Here is a 22,882-nt window from a genome sequence, read left to right as displayed (position 1 = left end):
ACAGGGAGGGCCCTGGTGAACATCTCTTTGGTCTGGTGGGGCCTGACAGGCTCTGTGTTCCCAGGGACGGCCGGGCGGTACCTGAGGGGGAGGAAGGAAGAGCTCCAGCTCATCTCTGACGGTGAGTGAGGGCAGCGGGCTGCCAGCGGGGGCTGGCGGGGAGCTGCGAGCCCTGCCCCGGCTGCGGAGGGCTCTGCTCCCTGTGCGGACCAGGGCCGGCGTGGGCAAAGCACACAGAGGTTTCAGGGCACCTGGGGGATTCCTGGCCAGCAGCTTCGGGCTGATCCAGCTGGTCCCTGCTCCCTGCTGGCCATGGCCAGAGCCGGCTGGGATGGCCCTGGCACAGAGTCCCCTCGGGTCCCCTCAGATGTGGGAACTGACCATGGCTCTGTTCCTCTCTCTTTCAGCCCTTGAAGGCATGGCCAATGACATCAGTGTCCCTGTCGGAAGCCTGGCAGGTCAAACATTGTACGTCCTCCAGGAAGCAGAGAGAGCTCCATACTCCATCTTTGACAACCTGCATGATCGGCTCCGCAGGGCATGGAGGAGACGGCCTCGTCTGTCGGGGCTCGGCTGGCTGCGCTGCTGGAGCTCTGCAGAGAGCTGATCCCAGAGGCTCTGTCTGCTGGGGCCGCCCGAGCCAGCAGGAATGTTTCGTTTCTTTAAGATTGTTCTTTTCTTTCTCTTTGTTTTACTTTAGCATATAAATATAGGATGTGTTGTAATAGACAGACTCCCAGGATCTTTCTTTTGCTGCCCAGGCTCTGCAGGGTCTAGGGGAAGAGGGACAAATGGGATCCTGGGCTCAGCAAGCTGCCCAGGCATGCAGGGTTGCAGGGAAAATGGCCAGAAGCCCCTTGGCCTTTGGTGGTTCTGCCAAAGCCTTTGTGCTGCCCACAGAGCAGATGGGCAGGGGCTGGAGCTGTGGGGATCTCTGTGAGAGCGGTGCCTGGAGATGGCCACAAGCCCTGTCCCAGGCAGGAAGCGCCATCTGTGTCCTCCTGCCCGTGTGTTGCTGCCTGGATTGCTGAGGGCTCCCAGGTGCCTCTGGATGGGCTCCTCTGGAGCTCCTGTGGGGCTGCGGCGCTGCTGCCGGGCAGGTTGGCCGGGCTGGGGAGAGCCTGAGGGGACGGGGCCACGAAGGGATGAGGGGCTGTGGAAGCCCTGACAGGACAAGGCAGTGGGAAGGCACGGGGGGGACGTGTGAGGGAGTGGGTAACGTTGGCACGGGGAGGAAAGTGGGTTGGAGCCAAAGAGACCACTCACCCCGATGTTCCTGTGGCAAACAGAGCACGTTTATTCTCAAGCCCTTCCTTCTAAAGGGCCTTTGAAAAACCCAGTCTGGATGATTTCACTGGTCTGATCTCTGTGCCCCTTCAGATTCTGGCCTGGGGAATGCCTGCAGCCTTGGGAGAGCTGTGATGGGCCAGGCCCCTGTCAGTCAAACCAGGGCTGGTACATTCACCCCGTACAAGCCAGCCTGCATGGTGACACGGCAACAGAGTGCGAGGCACAGCTGCGGGTGCTCCCCGTGAACCTCAGCTCTGGGCCACTGCCTGCCCCAAGCTTCAGGGGCTGCAGGGGGAGCCCGGCTGGGCTCTGCCCTGGGGCCATCCTGCAGGGACAGCTGCACACAGCCTGCAGCTTTGGGAATGGCATTAGTGCCTAGGCTGGGGGGGAAGCTGCAAGTCCTTGACTGCTGTCTTGTGTTGCTGAGAAGAGGAAGGACATCTTGGAACTGGGGATGCTCTATTTGAAGTCAAGCGGGCAATTTTGTGGTGGGGGAGCTGCGTGGGCCAAAAGGACGCAGGGGTGCGGGTCAAGAGCAGCTGAAGGTGGGCCAGTGTGTGGCCAGGTGGCCAAGAAGGCCAAGGATGCCCTGGCCTGTGTCAGCAGCAGTGGGGCAGCAGGAGCAGGGCAGTGACCGTCCCCCTGGGCTGGGCAGCGCTGCGGCCATGGCTGGGAGTGCTGTGTCCACTTGTGGGCCCCTCTGAAGCAGAAAGTCCTCGAGGGGCTGGAGCGTGTGCAGAGAAGGACACGGGAGCTGGGGAAGGCTGTGGAGCACAAGGCCAAGGAGGAGGTGCTGAGGGAGCTTTAGCCTGGACAACAGGAGGCTTGTGAGGGACCTTCAGATCCATGGATCCATACATGGCAGTGCTCACCACCAGGGCTGTTTCCCTGCCAGACATGCCCTCACTGCATCCAAGTGCTTTAGCCACCTGAGGAGGGGACACTTCCGACTTGTGGTTTGTTGGTTTGCCAGGAGGAGAAGCCCCGCTCATTTTCCCTCTTTCCAGCAAGCAAAGAGGCGTCTGCGCAACCTTTCCTGCCCTTTTCGTGCACTGCATGGGATTCTGATCCAGTTTGAGTTTTCCTTGTCTGCCGCAGCAATAACAAAGTCCGTGCTGGCTCTCTCTGACTTTTCCATTTCAGAGTTTTCAAGAGCTAAAAGCTGCATTGTGCAGAGGCACCGCTGCTTGCTGATAGCAGCCAGGGAGGACTATCAAATTCATAGAGTTCATCAAATAGAGTTCTGTTGAGTTAACCCACTTTAATCTGGTCAGAGTCACTTAGAATCCCATCGCTAACAGAGTTGCTGATTTCTCCTTGGAAGTGGTATTTGTGGATCCGAGGAGGAACGAGGTTATAAATGAGAGGTAACGGCCTGTCCCTCATGCTTCTCTCTTGCCGCAGATGGCAGAAGGAACAGCGGTCTCTGCCCCGGCTCCCTCTGCTCCTGGAGGAGAAGCCAAAGAGGGGCAAAATGAGCAAGACGATTTTTAAAACTTTAAGAAGGGATAATTAGAGACAAATCAATAACAGCGCTGGGTGCTTGGCAATGGCCAGAGGCACACTGGTTAGCCATAGCAACTCTTCTTATCTACTTTTTCCATTGTATTGTCCAAAAACATATTCATAAAGATTATACACATTCAAACATTTCTTTGAACTCATTTACTTCTTCCAGGAACTCTTTTGGTTTGACCCCCAACCCGCCTTTCTAGAGTCCGTGCAGGAATCATGGATTGTTGTTTTGAGGGTTGTGTGTCACTTCCTCACAACAGCCCCTGATCCCCGATTCAGCTGGGAGTTTGCGGGCCCCAAGTTGGGCAACTCCCTGGCGGCTCCCCTGGCAGGGGGACCCTCCTGGAGCAGTTCTGTGTCAGGAACCAGAGCTGCATTGGACTTTTTCGGTCTTCAGCTTCTGTTTATTCTTATCAAAACTTCAGCACACTGTCTGCACCAGACTCTGCATGCAGGAAAACAGCACAAAAATGGCCAACAATCTCTTGTTACAAGGCCCTGTAAGTCTAATCAAAAACTAAGCTACCCAATTAAGAAGTGACACCTAAATTAGTTTTCTTTCTAACCCAGTAACTGACCCCTAAAGACTCACAATGCAGATTATTCTACCCAATTACAGGATACCACATAAACCCAAAAAGAAAGAGAAGAAGAAGAAGAAAGAAGAAGGGAACTCAAGACAACACCCTATATCCTCCATCTTGAACCCATCTATAACATACTGAAAATTCTAAAACCTAAATTTCTCACCCATGTGACATACTCCACTACTCTCTGCAATCTCCACAATCTATTTCACACTTTTGTGGTTTCTAGCTTACTTTGAAGCTTTGGAAGTTTTCTCCATGAATGAGGGTCAAAGTCAGTGCTCCCCTGGGGGTCAGGACACCCCAGAGCAGACAGAGAAATATTCCCGGTGCCCTGGGTTTCCACATCAGCAGGCGACAGTTACTGACAGTCGAAGGGTCAGCGGCAGGGTCCTCATCACACCCGTTCCTTAAACGTTATCTGGCCATGCAGACGGTCTTAGCTACTTCCACAAGTACTTTAAATCAACATTGGCTGTTTCACAAATATCTCTGAGTTATTATTGTCAGTTAGTTACAAAAAGAAAAGCATTAGTTATTATTTCACAACTACAGCTACTTCTGCAAAAGTTAACATTCTAATGCACAACACATGGCATCCACTTCAATATTTTGTAAAAGCCAAAACTATCATGTATGTTTTTCACACTGTGCACAAACTAAACTATCATCCATGAATGATGTTCTGAGGATATGAGCTACACAGGGGCCAGGGCATTGACCACAAAAAGCTGACAAATTATACTACAGCAAACGCATGTTAAAAGTGATTACAAGCTGTACTGTATCTAAATCGTTGCGATTAAGAATAAGTTGCAGAAGCCAAGACATCACAGCAAAAGCCACAACTACATAGTCCTTTATAACAAACCCAGGGCAGGTGTTTCCCTTGCAGGGAGCACTGGGGCCTTCCCCGGGCCCCTTCTGCCCTCTGGCAGAGCCGGGGGCATTTTCCAGCACACGCAGTTTGTACCCAAGAGTCGGTGCAGCCGAGAAGGCTCCGAGCGCCTCCTCCCAGGCTGACTCTGCAGATGCCCCGGCTGCTCTGGGCTCTGCCAGGGCTCTGCTGGGGCTCAGCTCTGGGCGAGGCTGGGCCCGCTCTCCCCTCACATTGCTCCGGGCAGCTGAGTCACAGAGGGAGGAGGAAGGGACACGCCAAGGGAGTTGTGGTTTAACAGAGTTTTTATTCAAAAAACTGCCATACCAAACAGGCTGTCATAAGAACTGTAACAAACAGGGTGTCCTAACCAACATAACCAACTAGCACTGCCAACTACCATCACTAACTAGTTGTCCTGTTGTCCTCACTAACTACTGTAACTAACAGCTGTTTTCAAGTGCTTCATCTCCTCCGCTGCTCCCTCAGTTGCTTTGCTGCGGTGATCAGAGGGGTCAGGCTGGAGAGAAGCTTGGCTGATGATAAAAATGGGTGCTGCCCAAAGGATAAAAAAGAAAGAAATGAACCGTTACTTTCCAGAGTCAACTTCCTCACAGGCTCTGTTGCAAGAGGACAAAGGGAAATGGTCAGAAACTCAGGAGAGGGAAGCAGGCTCAGGTTAGATCTAGGGCAGAATCCTTTTGCCAGGAGAGTGGAGAAACACTGACAGAAGGTGCCCAGAGATGTGGGAGGTGCCTCCTCCCTGGGAACATCCAAGCTCAGGTCAGGCAGGGCTCTGAGCACCTGCCCTGCCTGAAGATGGCCCTGCTCCTTGTGGGGCACCAGGTGCAGATGCCCTCGAAAGGACCCTGCCGAACCAAACCAGGCGAGGGTTCTGCTTGCTTTGCGTGTGGAACGCAGAGAGACTGGAGACTATCGGAGGGGCCCACCAGAAAACCCCTCCCTGGCGCTGCTGCTTCCCCTGCAGCCGCTCGGCATTCACCTGCAGCAGCTCCTGGGCAGAGCAGCGCCGCTCCTCGTCCGGCTCCAGGCTGCACTCGAGGCAGTCCCGCAGCAGAGCCGACAGGCGCCCGGGCTCCTGCAGCTGCGGGGGCCCGTTGTGCCGGATCAGAGCGCGAGGCTGCAGGAAAAGCAAACTCAGCGCTCTGCCAGCTTCCTTCCCACCCACAGGTGCTCACATCGACCCCGGGTTCTCAGCCCCAGCTCCAGGGGCACTTTCCTCCCTGGCACAGACGCTGCTCACAGCTCATTTTCCTATGTCAACCAAAAAACCCAAACCCTGGTGCTGCCACAGCCATTGGAAAGAGCTGATGCACTTGCTTCACATTTTCAGGTCATCCTCACAGCCAGAAGAGCTGCAACAGCGTAAATCCCAAAGCCAATTGTTGCTGGAGACTGCAGAATATTTGTCCGTGTTGAGGCTCGAGTGCTCTGGGAATTCCCTTCCCCATGTGCAGAAACCTCCAGCTGCTGCTCCCAGTGCAGGGTCACCCTGTGCTCACAGGGCTCTGCAGCCCCTGGAGAATTTGCCTCTGACCATGGCCTCGTTTCCTTGAAGAAAGGAGCTTCTCCTCCCACCATCTCATGTTGCCGTGCGTGGCCAGTCCGAGCGGGCGCCGGCGGACGCGCGGGAGGAGCGGGGAGGCGGCCGCCGCTTTCCCCCGGGCGCTGCGGGCTCAGTCTGAGCGCACGGACAGACGGATGGCGGACACGGGGCTGGGGGCGGACACGGGACACACTTGGGGCTCGGAGCACACACGGGGCACACACAGGGCACGCATGGGGCACACACAAAGCACACACGGGGCACACACGGGGCTCGGGGCACACACGGGGCACACACAGGGCTCGGGGCACACTCGGGGCTCGGGGCACACACAGGGCACACACGGGGCTCGGGGCACACTCGGGGCTCGGGGCACACTCGGGTTTATTGTGGGTGCGGCTTCCCGAGGCCCCCGGGCACCAGCGGGGTACCTGATCTATCCCCCGAACTGGGGGAGGGGGAAATGGACCCGCGGCCGATGAGGATGGGGCGGGGGCAGGGAAACCCCCCGGGAAAGCAGGAGACCCCGGGAACGGGGCGGGCATGGGAAAGGCGGGGGCGGAGGGAGCGACCGCGTGGCGAGGGGGAGGGAGGCAGGGTCGCAGCACAAGGGGAACCGCGTGGGGAGCGGCAGCGGGAATGGGGGAAAGAAGAAAAATTACAACTCCCACATTCGTCTGTGTCGTGGGAGAGAGAGGGGCAAAAACAGGAGAAAGAAAAGGGAAAAAAGGAGATTTCCCCCCATTGTTCCTTCATCTCCCCACCGCCAATTCAATAGCAGGGAGTTATCAATAAACAATAGCAGTGAACTGTAAATAATCAATAGCAGGGAGTGATCAATAATCAGTATCAGTGAGTTATCAATAATCAATAGCAGTGAAATGTCAATAATCAATAGCAGGGAGTTATCAATAATCAGTATCAGCGAGTTATCAATGATCAATAGCAGTGAATTATCAATAATCACTAGCAGAGAGTTGTCAATAGTGAATAGCAGATTATCAATAATCAATAGCAGGGAGTTATCAATAGTCAATAGCAGTGCATCATTCAATCTGCATTTTTCACAATATTACAAAGAAATCAATCCAATATTCATTATTGAATAATGATTACTAATTAATAACCATTACAAAGAAATTTATCCTATATCAATTAAGTATTGATAATTAATTAATCAATATTACAGAGAAATAAATCCAATAGTAATTATTAATTCTTTATTAATCCCAGCATTACCAAGAAATAGACGCATTATCTATTGATTATTAATTTATCAACACTAAAAAGTAATCGATCTATTATTAATTATTAAGGATAAATAAATCAATATTACAAAGACATCAAGCCAATATTAATTATTAATTATTGATTATTAATAACCAATATTAGAGAAATTAATCCTATATTATTATTCGTTATTGATTGTGAGAAACTACAGATTGAGATATTGTTTATTAAGATATACGTAAAGGTTAGACAATTGTGAGAAACTACAGATTGGGATAGTGTTTATTAAGATATATATAAAGGTTAGACAATTGTGAGAAACTACAGATTGGGATAGTGTTTATTAAGATATATGTAAAGGTTAGACAATTGTGAGAAACTACAGAGTGGGATATTGTTTATTAAGATATATGTAAAAGTTAGACAACTGTGAGAAGAAAAATACAGACTGAGGTATTGAGATAAAGTTAGACCACGGAGGTATGCAAACACCAAACGGACACAGCTGATACTAGATAAGATAACAAGCACTTCAACCGGAGACTGAAGATAAAGACCACAACAACCATTCACACTAGGGGACTGCTTAAACAAACACAAGATAATGACAGGAATTGACTTGCAAATTCCAGGGAGACAAAAGAAGAAATAGGAATAAAAGGAGACAGTTGGAGTGAAATCGGCGGAGCAGCCAAAGCTTCGAATTTTTGGAAGTTTTTGGATTTGCTTCCCCAGCGCTGTTACCTTTGTTCATATCCTACTTGCTGTAAATTAATAAAATTCTTAATTGGATTATGTTCCGTTGTGGCGCAAATTTATAACAATTTCTGGTGCCGTGACTCGGATAAGGAAGGGTGGGCTTTTGATCCTCCGGGGAAAGGCGCCCCGCGATATTTTCGCGGCCCCGTGATCAACAGCTTTCCTCAAAACCTTACCGACGAACCTAAAATCTAGGATAAGGAACAAAGGAAAAAAACCGGTAAAATCCCATAAAAATTCTGTGCACGGGAGTCCGGACGAAGACGCAGGACGCGTAAGTATATTGCGAAATTATTCGCAGAGCGAAACTGTTCGCGGCGAAATTGTTCGCGGGTTTGCCGTTCGGGCGGGATTGGGTTTCCTGGAATATAACGAATGAGAGGTTCGATATACTGAACCAAGCAAGTGTGGACTCTTAAGTACTGCGTTTTCCATCTCCCGCGAGGGACTGGGCCAGGAACAAGAGGAGCGAGTGAGTGTGTGTTTGTGGATATTCCAGAAGATGGGGGCGAAGGGCAGCAAGCCTTCGACTCCCATGGGGGGGGTACCCTCTGTACCTAAGAATACCCCTCTGGCATATATTTTAGATAATTGGAGATATTTCCCTGGAACCCTAGGGAAAGATAAGCAAAAAATGATAGAATATTGTACTAAGATATGGGGAGGGAAGAAGATTTCTAAAAATGTCATTTGGCCAGTCTATGGGTCAGAAGAAGATTGGGTAAGACAGCAATTAAACCTCTGGGTTAATAATAAAAAATTCTTTAACCCGGAGGAGAGTCAATATGCGGAAGTGTGGCTAGAAAGACCGGGGGCTAGACTTTATCCGTTGAGTGAAATAAAAACTAAACACCAGAAAAAGAAGGAAGAGTTAGACGAAACCCTTCTAACCCTCCCTCCTTATATTCCTCCTCCTGTTCCCGCAGCCCCTCCAGAGGTCCCCAGAGCGCCCACTCCCCCACCAGAATCAGAACAAGGGTCCCCACCCCGTCCTAGACGTGTAACTAGAAGTCAAAGAGGGGCAGCTCAGATGTACCCCCTAAGGGAAGTACCTATGGGAGGACCTCAACCAGTGGTTGGATATATTTCTGTACCCTTAAATTCTGCCGACTTACGAGATTTTAAAAGAACTGAGATGGGAAATTTAGTTGAGGACCCACTCGGAGTAGCAGAAAGACTAGATCAATTTTTGGGACCAAACCTTTATACTTGGGATGAGATGCAATCTATCCTTGGTCAATTATTTACTACCGAGGAAAGAGATATGATTAGACGAGCAGGAATGAGACTGTGGGATGCTCAGCATGCCCAGGGACCTCAAGCAGCTATTAAATGGCCACTCCAAAGACCTAATTGGAATAATCAGGATCCGGCTCATAGAACTCACATGCAGGACCTGAGAACTATAGTAATTCAGGGAATTAGAGAAGCAGTACCCCGTGGGCAGAATAGCAATAAAGCATTTAATGAAATGCAAAAGAAAGATGAAAGCCCTACTGAGTGGCTGGAACGACTGAGGAAAGCCCTTCAGCTGTACTCTGGGGTAAATCCAAACGACCCTTTAGGGCAAGAGCTCCTCAAAACTCAGTTTGTGGCAAAATCATGGGAAGATATCAGAAAGAAGATTGAAAAGTTAGAGGACTGGCAGAATAGAGGGTTGGATGAATTATTGAGGGAAGCTCAGAAAGTCTACGTAAGGCGGGAAGAAGAGAGCAGCAAGCGACAAGTAAGAATGATGGTAGCAGCGGTCAGAGAGGACCGCAAAGGGCGAACCGGTGAACACAGATCTGCTAGGATGAAACAAGGAAAGGTAGTAATAGAAAAGGAACAGAGATCTTGTTTTTACTGTGGAAAGAAGGGACATATAAAGAAGAATTGCAGAGAAAGGATCAGGGACGAGGAAAATTTGAAAACGGAATAGGAAAGTCAGGGGCTCTATATTTTAGGGGACCGGAACCACCATGAGCCCTTGATAAAATTAAAAATAGCTCCCCATAAACAAGAGTTCACCTTTTTGTAGACATTGGGGCTGAGAAATCAACTATTAAGCAAATACCTGAGGGATATAAAGTTTCCCCTGAAAAGGTACAAGTAATTGGGGCAAAAGGGGAACCCTTTAAGGTAAGTAAAATCAAAAATGTGGTATTCGAAACTGAAAATAAATTTGGAATGGGTGAACTCTTGCTCGTCCCTGAAGCAGAATTTAATCTGTTAGGACGAGATTTAATTGTTGAACTGCAATTAGAAATTAAAGTAAAAAATCAAGACTTGGCAGTATCTGCTTATCCTTTGACTGTGGATGATCTAAAACAAATTAACCCCAATGTCTGGTACTCTCCGGACACAATTAGTAGACTGGAAATGACACCGATTAAAATCCAAATTTCCGAACTCCACATACCTGTGAAGGTAAGGCAGTATCCCATATCCTTAGAAGGACGGAGAGGATTGAAGCCAGAAATTGATCGATTGTTGGCACAAGGAGTCTTAGAGCCTTGTATGTCACCTTTTAACACCCCCATTTTGCCTGTAAAAAAACCTAATGGGAAATATCGGCTCGTACATGATCTAAGGGAAATAAACAAAAGAACTATCACTCGGTTCCCTGTAGTAGCAAATCCATATACATTGCTAAGCAAAGTAGGACCACATAATTCCTGGTATAGTGTGATTGATTTAAAGGATGCCTTTTGGGCCTGTCCGCTGGCAGAAAAATGCCGTAATTATTTTGGTTTTGAATGGGAAGACATAGAGACGGGCCGGAGACAGCAATTAAGATGGACCGTGCTCCCCCAAGGGTTCACTGAATCCCCAAATCTGTTTGGACAGGCTCTAGAAGAACTCTTAACAGAATATCAGGTACAAATGGGAAATGTGCTGTTACAATATGTAGATGATCTGCTCATAGCGGGGAATAATAAGGAGAATGTAAAGAAAGAAACCATTCGACTCCTAAACTTTCTTGCACAAAAGGGACTACGGGTATCACAAGAAAAGTTACAATTTGTGGAGGAAAAAGTGAAATATCTGGGACATTATCTGTTTAACGGCCAGAAGATATTAGATCCAGAGCGTATTAAAGGAATTCTGGAATTACCTATGCCTGTCACTAAGAGGCAAATTCGGCAGGCATTAGGACTATTTGGGTATTGTAGGCAATGGATAGAGAACTACAGCTTTAAAGTTAAATTCTTATATGAACAATTGCCTAAAGGCAAAATACCCAAGTGGACTCCTCAGGATCAAGAGCAGTTTGCCAGTCTCAAAAGGGAGCTAAGTCAAGCACCAGTTTTAAGTCTCCCAGATTTAAAACGGCCATTCCATTTATTTGTTAACATACACGAAGGAATGGCATTCGGAGTGTTAACTCAGGAATGGGCCGGACAAAAGAAACCGGTGGCATACCTATCAAAGCTGTTAGACCCTGTGAGCAGGGGTTGGCCGAGTTGTTTACAAATCATTGTTTCTGCTGCCCTATTACTTGAGGAAACAAATCGCATTACTTTTAATGGAGAAGTTATCTTATATGCGCCTCATAACATCAGGGGAGTGCTACAACAAAAAGCAGAAAAATGGCTTACAGATAGCCGATTATTAAAGTATGAGGGAATACTTATAGAATCCCCTAAACTATCTTTAAAAACTATTGGAGCAGTTAACCCCGCTGAATTTTTGTACCCAGGAGAAGGTAATGAACTATTGCACAATTGTTTTCAAACAATTGAACAACAAACACGCATTAGGTCAGACTCAGAAGAAGAAGAACTACAATGTGGAGAAGTATTATTTATAGATGGGTCATCACGAATAGTGGAAGGTAAACGATTGTCTGGATATGCCATCGTTTAGTGGGAAAAAGGAGAATTTAAGATAAGAGAATCAGGCCCCCTGAGTGCCAGCTGGTCGGCACAAGCCTGCGAGCTGTATGCATTGTGGAAAGCATTAGTGTCACTGAAGGGAAAGGATGGAACTATATATGCAGACTCACGTTATGCGTTCGGAGCAGTACACACTTTTGGGAAAATATGGGAGGAAAGAGGATTTATTAACTCACAGGGAAAAGAGCTGGTACACCAGGAATTAATTCGGTGAGTTCTGGGGGCATTGAAAATGCCAAATAAAATAGCAGTTGTACATATAAAGGGACACCAGCGAGGTACAAGTTATCAAGTTAGGGGAAATAATGCAGCTGATACAGAAGCAAAACGAGTGGCAGGCAATTATAATATAATTCTGACTATGCAACAAGTACCTGTTAGTAAAAATTTGAGTTTTGAGACTGCAGAAAAAGAAAAACTAGAACAAATGGGAGCTAAGGAACAGGATGGGAAATGCATATTGCCAGATGGGAGAGAAGTCTTGCCGAAGGGCATAGCAATTGAAATATTTTCAAAAATACACAGCAAAACACACTGGGGAACTCAGGCGTTAGTTGATCATTTCAATCGACAGTATGCCTGTATAGGCGTATATAATATAGCAAAGACAGTCACAGCAGCCTGCGAGACCTGTCAAAAGGTTAATCGAAAAAACATAAAACAGAGACCTCTTGGGGGACGTTCCCCAGCATACAGACCTTTCTCACATATACAAGTAGATTTTACTGAACTACCTAGGGTAGGGCGTTACAAATATTTATTAGTAATGGTGGATCATTTAACACATTATGTTGAGGCTTTTCCTACCTCCAGGGCAACCGCTAACCAAGTCACTAAAGTGTTACTTGAACATGTTATACCTCGATATGGAGTACCTGAAGTAATCGACTCGGACAGAGGAACACATTTTGTGTCAAAAATTGTTAGAGATCTGACAGAAAGCTTGGGTATTAAGTGGGAATACCATACACCATGGCATCCACAAAGTTCAGGAAAAGTTGAAAGGATGAATGGAGAAATTAAAACTATTTTGACTAAACTAATGATAGAAACCAAATTATCATGGATTAAATGCCTACCTATGGCACTATTAATTCTCAGAACCAGACCCCGAGCAGATGTAGGAATATCAGCGTTTGAAATGGTGTATGGAATGTCCTACAGAATTGAAAGCCCACAAACAAATGTTTTAATTAGAGACCGTGTGATTAATGAATATGTTTCACAATTAGCAGAACATCGTAACCAGCTTTGGGAACATGGACTGATTGTGCAACGACCCCCGTTGGACTTAAAAATACACAAAGTTAAACCTGGGGATTGGATATTGATTAAAGTGTGGAAGGAAGAAACCCTAAAACCCAATTGGGAGGGACCTTATCTCGTTTTGTTGACAACAGAAACAGCTGTCCGGACTGCTGAGCGTGGATGGACTCATGCCAGCCGCATTAAAGGCCCAGTGACAAGACCCCACTGGAAAGTAATCAGTACTCCAGGTGACACCAAGATAACTCTGAAAAGATAACGAAATGATAAAGACTTTATTCGATTTTTTTGCTGCATTACCTTTTGGTATAAAGTGTGTATTGCTGTTTATATTTGCTATAATTATTTCCTTTTTTATCTATTATATATGGAAGCGTACAACGTGTGCTGAAGGAAATTGTTAGGCATATGTAGCCACACAATAGTGAATATGAAAGATATGCTGATGTAAATAATATATGTACTCTAGATATACGAATTAGTTGTAATGATTTAAACTACAGTTGTTATCCATTTGCTTGTTTTAGGCATAAGGTATGCCGGGATAAATGGTGGACACGCTGTGAACGTGGATACCCTCAATATTATTGTTACCATTCCAATGAACCAGTCCTCTTTGTGGCTGAAATCTTGGTTATAAAGTGTAGAAGGGAAGTACTAACTGTGTCTTGCTTTGCCCCATTAGTTCAAGCTGCAAAGTGGGAAGCCTATGTAAACAGGCAGAAATCCCGAAACAGCTGTTCTCCTGAAGAATTCCCTTGCTGCCGAGAAGATGTTGCACCCCGTGACTCGAAGCAACCGAGTCGACGGGTGAGGCAGAAGAGGAACAGACTGTGGAGAAAAGAATCAGAACAATGGGACGCAAAAGCAGGAACAACAGAGCTTCCCCAGGATTGGTAAAAATCTACTTAAATTGGTAAAATTGACAGACACCCTTTTTCCTGGTATACCGTTAGTCTTGATATTGATAATAACCCTGGCAGAAGGGGGAAACCCACATGAACCATTCAAGTGGGAACTAATATCTTGGGAAGGAACGAGAACAATAGCCACTTTTAGCAACACAGGTACACCTGAATTCATAGTAAAACTTTGTGATTTAGTACCGATACATTGTGAAAAAGGACCTCCATTTTATATATGCCCGGCTTCTGGACCGTCTTACTGTAATTATCCCGGACATTATTATTGTGGCTATTGGGGATGTGAAACAATAGCCTCGGGCTGGTCAGTAAAGGCTCCTGATAAATATATAAAAGCAACCTGGACTCCTAACGGATGTGTACCTGGACAAACAGGTGTAGATCTTACAGGTCTGCGTGACCTGGATTATGTAGCTTCACGGGACAAGGAAGTCTGTACCCGCATCAAATTTCAAGTATTACATCCCCTAGGAGACAAGTGGTTAGTAGGACTAACATGGGGAATACGTGTCTATGGAGGAATTCCTAAAGACGGGGGAGGGCATTTTCTCATAAGAAAAGTTAAAATACCACATGATTCACTCCCTGTTGGGCCGAATAAAGTATTGAATTCACCCATTTCCCCTACGAAAAAGATAGTCCCTGCAAGTGTTACAACCACTTGTCCAAAGCCCTTATCAATAACAAATAGAACAGCTAATGACGTGGTGGCTGTTAGGGATTCAGGTGTGTTAAAATCCAAAGACCCTTTATGGGATTTAATGCAAGCCTCTTATCGTGCCCTTAATGAAAGCAAACCAAATTTAACTAAGGAATGCTGGTTATGTTATAATGTTAGACCACCATATTTTGAGGTGATTGGAAAACCAGCTAAGATTCAATGGTCTAGTGGTTCAAACCCACGAGAATGCCCATGGAATGACCAGAAAAACCATGCGCAGGGAATTACTATTCAATTAGTAACAGGTCAAGGAAAATGTATCGGTACAGTGCCCAAAAATTATCAGCCTTTGTGCAACCAAACGACAATAATCACTACAAAAACTATAAATAAACACAAGAATAGAAATGACAAATGGGCTATCCCGACACCAGGAGCTAAATGGGTTTGTTCAGACATCGGAGTAACGCCTTGCCTATCCCTAAACGTGTTTGATCAATCTCAGTTTTGCGTACAGGTGATAATTGTTCCTCGTCTGATCTATCACACCTCTGAGGAAGTGTTACGCCACTTTGAAGGAGACCTGAATATACAAAAATGAGAACCAATTACAGTGGTAACCTTAGCTACACTGCTGATAGCGGGTGGAGTTGGAGCAGGTACAGGCATAGCCTCCCTAGTAAAAAGTCAGGAATTACAAAGTTTACAGACGGCTGTAGATGAAGATTTAGCAAAAATAGAACAATCTATCCAAAATTTAGCCACTTCAGTAAAGTCTTTATTGGAAGTAGTACTGCAAAATAGAAGAGGATTAGATCTATTATTCCTAAAAGAAGGGGGGTTATGTGTAGCTCTCAATGAAGAATGTTGCTCTTTTGCTGACGATACGGGAGTAGTTCAGGACACTATGTCTGAACTCTGGAAAAGGTTAAATCAACGTAGAAAAGATCGTGAGGCGGGCAGGACATGGTATGAAAATTGGTTTAATGTTTCACCTTGGCTAACCACCTTGCTGTCTGCCTTAGCTGGACTGCTTATTATATTGATTCTGGGACTTATATTCAGGCCTTGTATATTACGCTGTATTGTACACGATATTAAAAAATGATTTGTCATAGCTAAACTGCTAATTTTAACTACGAGGTCGGGGGAAAAATATAAAAATGCATCTATTAATGAGAATGAAGATTGTTGTGAATGTGTTATGCCACGAGGGGGCTACGCCTATTGTAATTGTGAAGTATTACCATGTGAGTGTTATGATAAATGTTGGGATTGTGGAAAAAGGTTTATTTGCAGTGCCGAGAATGAAAGCAACGTCTAATAAACAATAATAGGATAAAAAGAAAAAGGGGGGAATTGTAAGAAACTACAGATTGAGATATTGTTTATTAAGATATATGTAAAGGTTAGACAACTGTGAGAAAAATACAGACTGAGGTATGGTCTATTGAGATAAGGTTAGGCCACGGAGGTATGCAAACAGCAAACGGACACAGCTGATGCAAGGTAAGATAACAACCACTTACACCAGAGACTGCCTATGCAAGATAAGATCACAACAACCATTCACACCAGAGACTGCCTATGCAAGATAAGATCACAACAACCATTCACACCAGAGACTGCTTATACAAACACAAGATAACGGCAGGAATTAGCTTGCAAATTCCAGGGAGAAAAAAGAAGAAATTGGAATAAAAGGAGACAGTTTGAGCGAATCAAGGTAGCAGTCAGTGGAGCTTCGGTTTTTGAAGTTCTCTGTCTGCTGCCCAGCGCTGTTACCCTTGTTCATATCCTACTCGCTGTAAATTAATAAAATTCTTAATTGGATTATTTTCCGTTGTGGCACAAATTTATAACATGATTATTGATAAGTCACTGATACTGATTATTGATAACTCCTTGCTGTTGATCATTGATAACTCCCTGCTATTAATTATTGACAATCCACTGCTATTGATTATTGATAACTCACTGATACTGATTATTGATCACTCCCTGCTATTGATTATTCACAGTTCACTGCTATTGTTTATTGATAACGCCCTGCTATTGAATTGGAGGTGGGGAGATGAAGGAACAATGGGGGGGAAATCTCCTTTTTTCCCTTTTCTTTCTCCTGTTTTTGCCCCTCTCTCTCCCACGACACAGACGAATGTGGGAGTTGTAATTTTTCTTCTTTCCCCCATTCCCGCTGCCGCTCCCCACGCGGTTCCCCTTGTGCTGCGACCCTGCCTCCCTCCCCCTCGCCCCGCGGTCGCTCCCTCCGCCCCCGCCTTTCCCATGCCCGCCCCGTTCCCGGGGTCTCCTGCTTTCCCGGGGGGTTTCCCTGCCCCCGCCCCGTCCTCATCGGCCGCGGGTCCGTTTCCCCCTCCCCCAGTTCGGGGGATAGATCAGGTACCCCGCCGGTGCCCGGGGGCCTCGGGAAGCCGCACCCACAATAAACCCGAGTGTGCCCCGAGCCCCGAGTGTGCCCCGAGCCCCGTGTGTGCCCTGTGTGTGTCCCGTGTGTGCCCCGTGTGTGCCCCGTGTGTGCCCCGAGCCCCGTGTGTGCCCCGTGTGTGCCCCGTGTGTGCCCCGAGTGTGCCCCGAGCCCCGTGTGTGCCCCGTGTGTGCCCCGTGTGTGCCCCGTGTGTGCCCCGAGCCCCGTGTGTGCCCCGTGTGTGCCCCGTGTGTGCCCCGAGTGTGCCCCGAGCCCCGAGTGTGCCCCGAGCCCCATGTGTGCCCCGAGCCCCGAGTGTGCCCCGTGTGTGCCCCGTGTGTGCCCCGTGTGTGCCCCCAGCCCCGTGTGTGCCCTGAGCCCCGTGTCCGCCCCCAGCCCCGTGTCCGCCCCCAGCCCCGTGTCCGCCCCCAGCCCCGTGTCCACCATCCGTCTGTCCGTGCGCTCAGACTGAGCCCGCAGCGCCCGGGGGAAAGCAGCGGCCGCCTCCCCGCTCCTCCCGCGCGTCCGCCGGCGCCCGCTCGGACTGGCCACGCACGGCAACACGAGATGGTGGGAGGAGAAGCTCCTTACTTCAAGGAAACGAGGCCATGGTCAGAGGCAAATTCTCCAGGGGCTGCAGAGCCCTGTGAGCACAGGGTGACCCTGCACTGGGAGCAGCAGCTGGAGGTTTCTGCACATGGGGAAGGGAATTCCCAGAGCACTCGAGCCTCAACACGGACACATATTCTGCAGTCTCCAGCAACAATTGGCTTTGGGATTTACGCTGTTGCAGCTCTTCTGGCTGTGAGGATGACCTGAAAATGTAAAGCAAGTGCATCAGCTCTTTCCAACGGCTGTGGCAGCACCAGGGTTTGGGTTTTTTGGTTGACATAGGAAAATGAGCTGTGAGCAGCATCTGTGCCAGGGAGGAAAGTGCCCCTGGAGCTGGGGCTGAGAACCCGGGGTCGATGTGAGCACCTGTGGGTGGGAAGGAAGCTGGCAGAGCGCTGAGTTTGCTTTTCCTGCAGGCTCGCGCTCTGATCCGGCACAACGGGCCCCCGCAGCTGCAGGAGCCCGGGCGCCTGTCGGCTCTGCTGCGGGACTGCCTCGAGTGCAGCCTGGAGCCGGACGAGGAGCGGCGCTGCTCTGCCCAGGAGCTGCTGCAGGTGAATGCCGAGCGGCTGCAGGGGAAGCAGCAGCGCCAGGGAGGGGTTTTCTGGTGGGGCCCTCCGATAGTCTCCAGTCTCTCTGCGTTCCACACGCAAAGCAAGCAGAACCCTCGCCTGGTTTGGCTTGGCAGGGTCCTTTCGAGGGCATCTGCACCTGGTGCCCCACAAGGAGCAGGGCCATCTTCAGGCAGGGCAGGTGCTCAGAGCCCTGCCTGACCTGAGCTTGGATGTTCCCAGGGAGGAGGCACCTCCCACATCTCTGGGCACCTTCTGTCAGTGTTTCCCCACTCTCCTGGCAAAAGGATTCTGCCCTCAATCTAACCTGAGCCTGCTTCCCTCTCCTGAGTTTCTGACCATTTCCCTTTGTCCTGTTGCAACAGAGCCTGTGAGGAAGTTGACTCTGGAAAGTAACGGTTCATTTCTTTCTATTTATCCTTTGGGCAGCACCCATTTTTATCATCAGCCAAGCTTCTCTCCAGCCTGACCCCTCTGATCACCGCAGCAAAGCAACTGAGGGAGCAGCGGAGGAGATGAAGCACTTCAAAACAGCTGTTAGTTACAGTAGTTAGTGAGGACAACTAGTTAGTGATGGTAGTTAGCAGTGCTAGTTGGTTATGTTGGTTAGGACACCCTGTTTGTTACAGTTCTTATGACAGCCTGTTTGGCATGGCAGTTTTTTGAATAAAAACTCTGTTAAACCTCAACTCCCTTGGCGTGTCCCTTCCTCCTCCCTCTGTGACTCAGCTGCCCGGAGCAATGTGAGGGGAGAGCGGGCCCAGCCTCACCCAGAGCTGAGCCCCAGCAGAGCCCTGGCAGAGCCCAGAGCAGCCGGGGCATCTGCAGAGTCAGCCTGGGAGGAGGCGCTCGGAGCCTTCTCGGCTGCACCGACTCTTGGGTACAAACTGCGTGTGCTGGAAAATGCCCCCGGCTCTGCCAGAGGGCAGAAGGGGCCCGGGGAAGGCCCCAGTGCTCCCTGCAAGGGAAACACCTGCCCTGGGTTTGTTATAAAGGACTATGTAGTTGTGGCTTTTGCTGTGATGTCTTGGCTTCTGCAACTTATTCTTAATCACAACGATTTTGATACAGTACAGCTTGTAATCACTTTTAACATGCGTTTGCTGTAGTATAATTTGTCAGCTTTTTGTGGTCAATGCCCTGGCCCCTGTGTAGCTCATATCCTCAGAACATCATTCATGGATGATAGTTTAGTTTGTGCACAGTGTGAAAAACATACATGATAGTTTTGGCTTTTACAAAATATTGAAGTGGATGCCATGTGTTGTGCATTAGAATGTTAACTTTTGCAGAAGTAGCTGTAGTTGTGAAATAATAACTAATGCTTTTCTTTTTGTAACTAACTGACAATAATAACTCAGAGATATTTGTGAAACAGCCAATGTTGATTTAAAGTACTTGTGGAAGTAGCTAAGACCGTCTGCATGGCCAGATAACGTTTAAGGAACGGGTGTGATGAGGACCCTGCCGCTGACCCTTCGACTGTCAGTAACTGTCACCTGCTGATGTGGAAACCCAGGGCACCGGGAATATTTCTCTGTCTGCTCTGGGGTGTCCTGACCCCCAGGGGAGCACTGACTTTGACCCTCATTCATGGAGAAAACTTCCAAAGCTTCAAATAAACTAGAAACCACAAAAGTGTGAAATAGATTGTAGAGATTGCAGAGAGTAGTGGAGTATGTCATATGGGTGAAAAATTTAGGTTTTAGAATTTTTAGTATGTTATAGATGGGTTCAAGATGGAGGATATAGGGTGTTGTCTTGAGTTCCCTTCTTCTTTCTTCTTCTTCTTCTCTTTCTTTTTGGGTTTATGTGGTATCCTGTAATTGGGTAGAATAATCTGCATTGTGGGTCTTTAGGGGTCAGTTACTGGGTTAGAAAGAAAACTAATTTAGGTGTCACTTCTTAATTGGGTAGCTTAGTTTTTCATTAGACTTACAAGGCCTTGTAACAAGAGATTGTTGGCCATTTTTGTGCTGTTTTCCTGCACGCAGAGTCTGGTGCAGACAGTGTGCTGAAGTTTTGATAAGAATAAACAGAAGCCGAAGACCGAAAAAGTCCAATGCAGCTCTGGTTCCTGACACAGAACTGCTCCAGGAGGGTCCCCCTGCCAGGGGAGCCGCCAGGGAGTTGCCCAACTTGGGGCCCGCAAACTCCCAGCTGAATCGGGGATCAGGGGGCTGTTGTGAGGAAGTGACACACAACCCTCAAAACAACAATCCATGATTCCTGCACGGACTCTAGAAAGGCGGGTTGGGGGTCAAACCAAAAGACTTCCTGGAAGAAGTAAATGAGTTCAAAGAAATGTTTGAATGTCTATAATCTTTATTAATATGTTTTTGGACAATACAATGGAAAAAGTAGATAAGAAGAGTTGCTATGGCTAACCAGTGTGCCTCTGGCCATTGCCAAGCACCCAGCGCTGTTATTGATTTGTCTCTAATTATCCCTTCTTAAAGTTTTAAAAATCATCTTGCTCATTTTGCCCCTCTTTGGCTTCTTCTCCAGGAGCAGAGGGAGCCGGGGCAGAGACCGCTGTTCCTTCTGCCATCTGCGGCAAGAGAGAAGCATGAGGGACAGGCCGTTACCTCTCATTTATAACCTCATTCCTCCTCGGATCCACAAATACCACTTCCAAGGAGAAATCAGCAACTCTGTTAGCGATGGGATTCTAAGTGACTCTGACCAGATTAAAGTGGGTTAACTCAACAGAACTCTATTTGATGAACTCTATGAATTTGATAGTCCTCCCTGGCTGCTATCAGCAAGCAGCGGTGCCTCTGCACAATGCAGCTTTTAGCTCTTGAAAACTCTGAAATGGAAAAGTCAGAGATAGCCAGCACGGACTTTGTTATTGCTGCAGCAGACAAGGAAAACTCAAACTGGATCAGAATCCCATGCAGTGCACGAAAAGGGCAGGAAAGGTTGCGCAGACACCTCTTTGCTTGCTGGAAAGAGAGAAAATGAGCGGGGCTTCTCCTCCTAGCAAACCAACAAACCACAAGTCGGAAGTGTCCCCTCCTCAGGTGGCTAAAGCACTTGGATGCAGTGAGGGCATGTCTGGCAGGGAAACAGCCCTGGTGGTGAGCACTGCCATGTATGGATCCATGGATCTGAAGGTCCCTCACAAGCCTCCTGTTGTCCAGGCTAAAGCTCCCTCAGCACCTCCTCCTTGGCCTTGTGCTCCACAGCCTTCCCCAGCTCCCGTGTCCTTCTCTGCACACGCTCCAGCCCCCCGAGGACTTTCTGCTTCAGAGGGGCCCACAAGTGGACACAGCACTCCCAGCCATGGCCGCAGCGCTGCCCAGCCCAGGGGGACGGTCACTGCCCTGCTCCTGCTGCCCCACTGCTGCTGACACAGGCCAGGGCATCCTTGGCCTTCTTGGCCACCTGGCCACACACTGGCCCAACTTCAGCTGCTCTTGACCAGCACCCCTGGGTCCTTTTGGCCCACGCAGCTCCCCCACCACAAAGTTGCCCACTTGACTTCAAATAGAGCATCCCCAGTTCCAAGATGTCCTTCCTCTTCTCAGCAACACAAGACAGCAGTCAAGGACTTGCAGCTTCCCCCCCAGCCTAGGCACTAATGCCATTCCCAAAGCTGCAGGCTGTGTGCAGCTGTCCCTGCAGGATGGCCCCAGGGCAGAGCCCAGCCGGGCTCCCCCTGCAGCCCCTGAAGCTTGGGGCAGGCAGTGGTCCCAGAGCTGAGGTTCACGGGGAGCACCCGCAGCTGTGCCTCGCACTCTGTTGCCGTGTCACCGTGCAGGCTGGCTTGTACGGGGTGAATGTACCAGCCCTGGTTTGACTGACAGGGGCCTGGCCCATCACAGCTCTCCCAAGGCTGCAGGCATTCCCCAGGCCAGAATCTGAAGGGGCACCGAGATCAGACCAGTGAAATCATCCAGACTGGGTTTTTCAAAGGCCCTTTAGAAGGAAGGGCTTGAGAATAAACGTGCTCTGTTTGCCACAGGAACATCGGGGTGAGTGGTCTCTTTGGCTCCAACCCACTTTCCTCCCCGAGCCAAGGTTACCCACTCCCTCACACGTCCCCCCTGTGCCTTCCCACTGCCTTGTCCTGTCAGGGCTTCCGCAGCCCCTCATCCCTTCGTGGCCCCGTCCCCTCAGGCTCTCCCCAGCCCGGCCAACCTGCCCGGCAGCAGCGCCGCAGCCCCACAGGAGCTCCAGAGGAGCCCATCCAGAGGCACCTGGGAGCCCTCAGCAATCCAGGCAGCAACACACGGGCAGGAGGACACGGATGGCGCTTCCTGCCTGGGACAGGGCTTGTGGCCATCTCCAGGCACCGCTCTCACAGAGATCCCCACAGCTCCAGCCCCTGCCCATCTGCTCTGTGGGCAGCACAAAGGCTTTGGCAGAACCACCAAAGGCCAAGGGGCTTCTGGCCATTTTCCCTGCAACCCTGCATGCCTGGGCAGCTTGCTGAGCCCAGGAACCCTTTTGTCCCTCTTCCCCATGGCCCTGCAGAGCCTGGGCAGCAAAGGAAAGATCCTGGGAGTCTGTCTGTTAAAACACATCCTATATTTATATGCTAAAGTAAAACAAAAAGACAGAAAGAACAATCTTAAACAAACGAAACATTCCTGCTGGCTCGGGCGGCCCCAGCAGACAGAGCCTCTGGGATCAGCTCTCTGCAGAGCTCCAGCAGCGCAGCCAGCCGAGCCCCGACAGACGAGGCCGTCTCCTCCATGCCCTGCGGAGCTGA

The 22,882-nt window shown here is 48.8% G+C and overlaps 3 long non-coding RNA genes across 3 annotated transcripts; 2 read left to right on the top strand and 1 right to left on the bottom strand.

The window, feature by feature from the left end:
• Positions 1-4,558: 4,558 nt before the first annotated feature.
• Positions 4,559-5,835, bottom strand: LOC121468680 (uncharacterized). The gene is made up of 2 exons (XR_012052601.1): positions 5,273-5,835; positions 4,559-4,824 (listed from the first exon to the last, which is right to left on the bottom strand). It is a non-coding gene; the product is annotated as an uncharacterized lncRNA (long non-coding RNA).
• A 1,429-nt stretch (positions 5,836-7,264) lies between these two features.
• On the top strand, positions 7,265-16,390 carry LOC140681408 (uncharacterized). The gene is made up of 2 exons (XR_012052585.1): positions 7,265-8,099; positions 12,936-16,390. It is a non-coding gene; the product is annotated as an uncharacterized lncRNA (long non-coding RNA).
• A 994-nt stretch (positions 16,391-17,384) lies between these two features.
• LOC140681423 (uncharacterized) lies at positions 17,385-18,851 on the top strand. The gene is made up of 2 exons (XR_012052600.1): positions 17,385-18,144; positions 18,592-18,851. It is a non-coding gene; the product is annotated as an uncharacterized lncRNA (long non-coding RNA).
• The last annotated feature ends 4,031 nt before the right edge of the window (positions 18,852-22,882 follow it).

Source organism: Taeniopygia guttata, chromosome 35, assembly GCF_048771995.1.
Source record: "Taeniopygia guttata chromosome 35, bTaeGut7.mat, whole genome shotgun sequence".
Classification (NCBI taxonomy): domain Eukaryota; kingdom Metazoa; phylum Chordata; class Aves; order Passeriformes; family Estrildidae; genus Taeniopygia; species Taeniopygia guttata.
The sequence above is the reverse complement of the archived record's forward strand: the minus strand, read 5'-3'. Positions and strand labels throughout refer to the sequence as shown.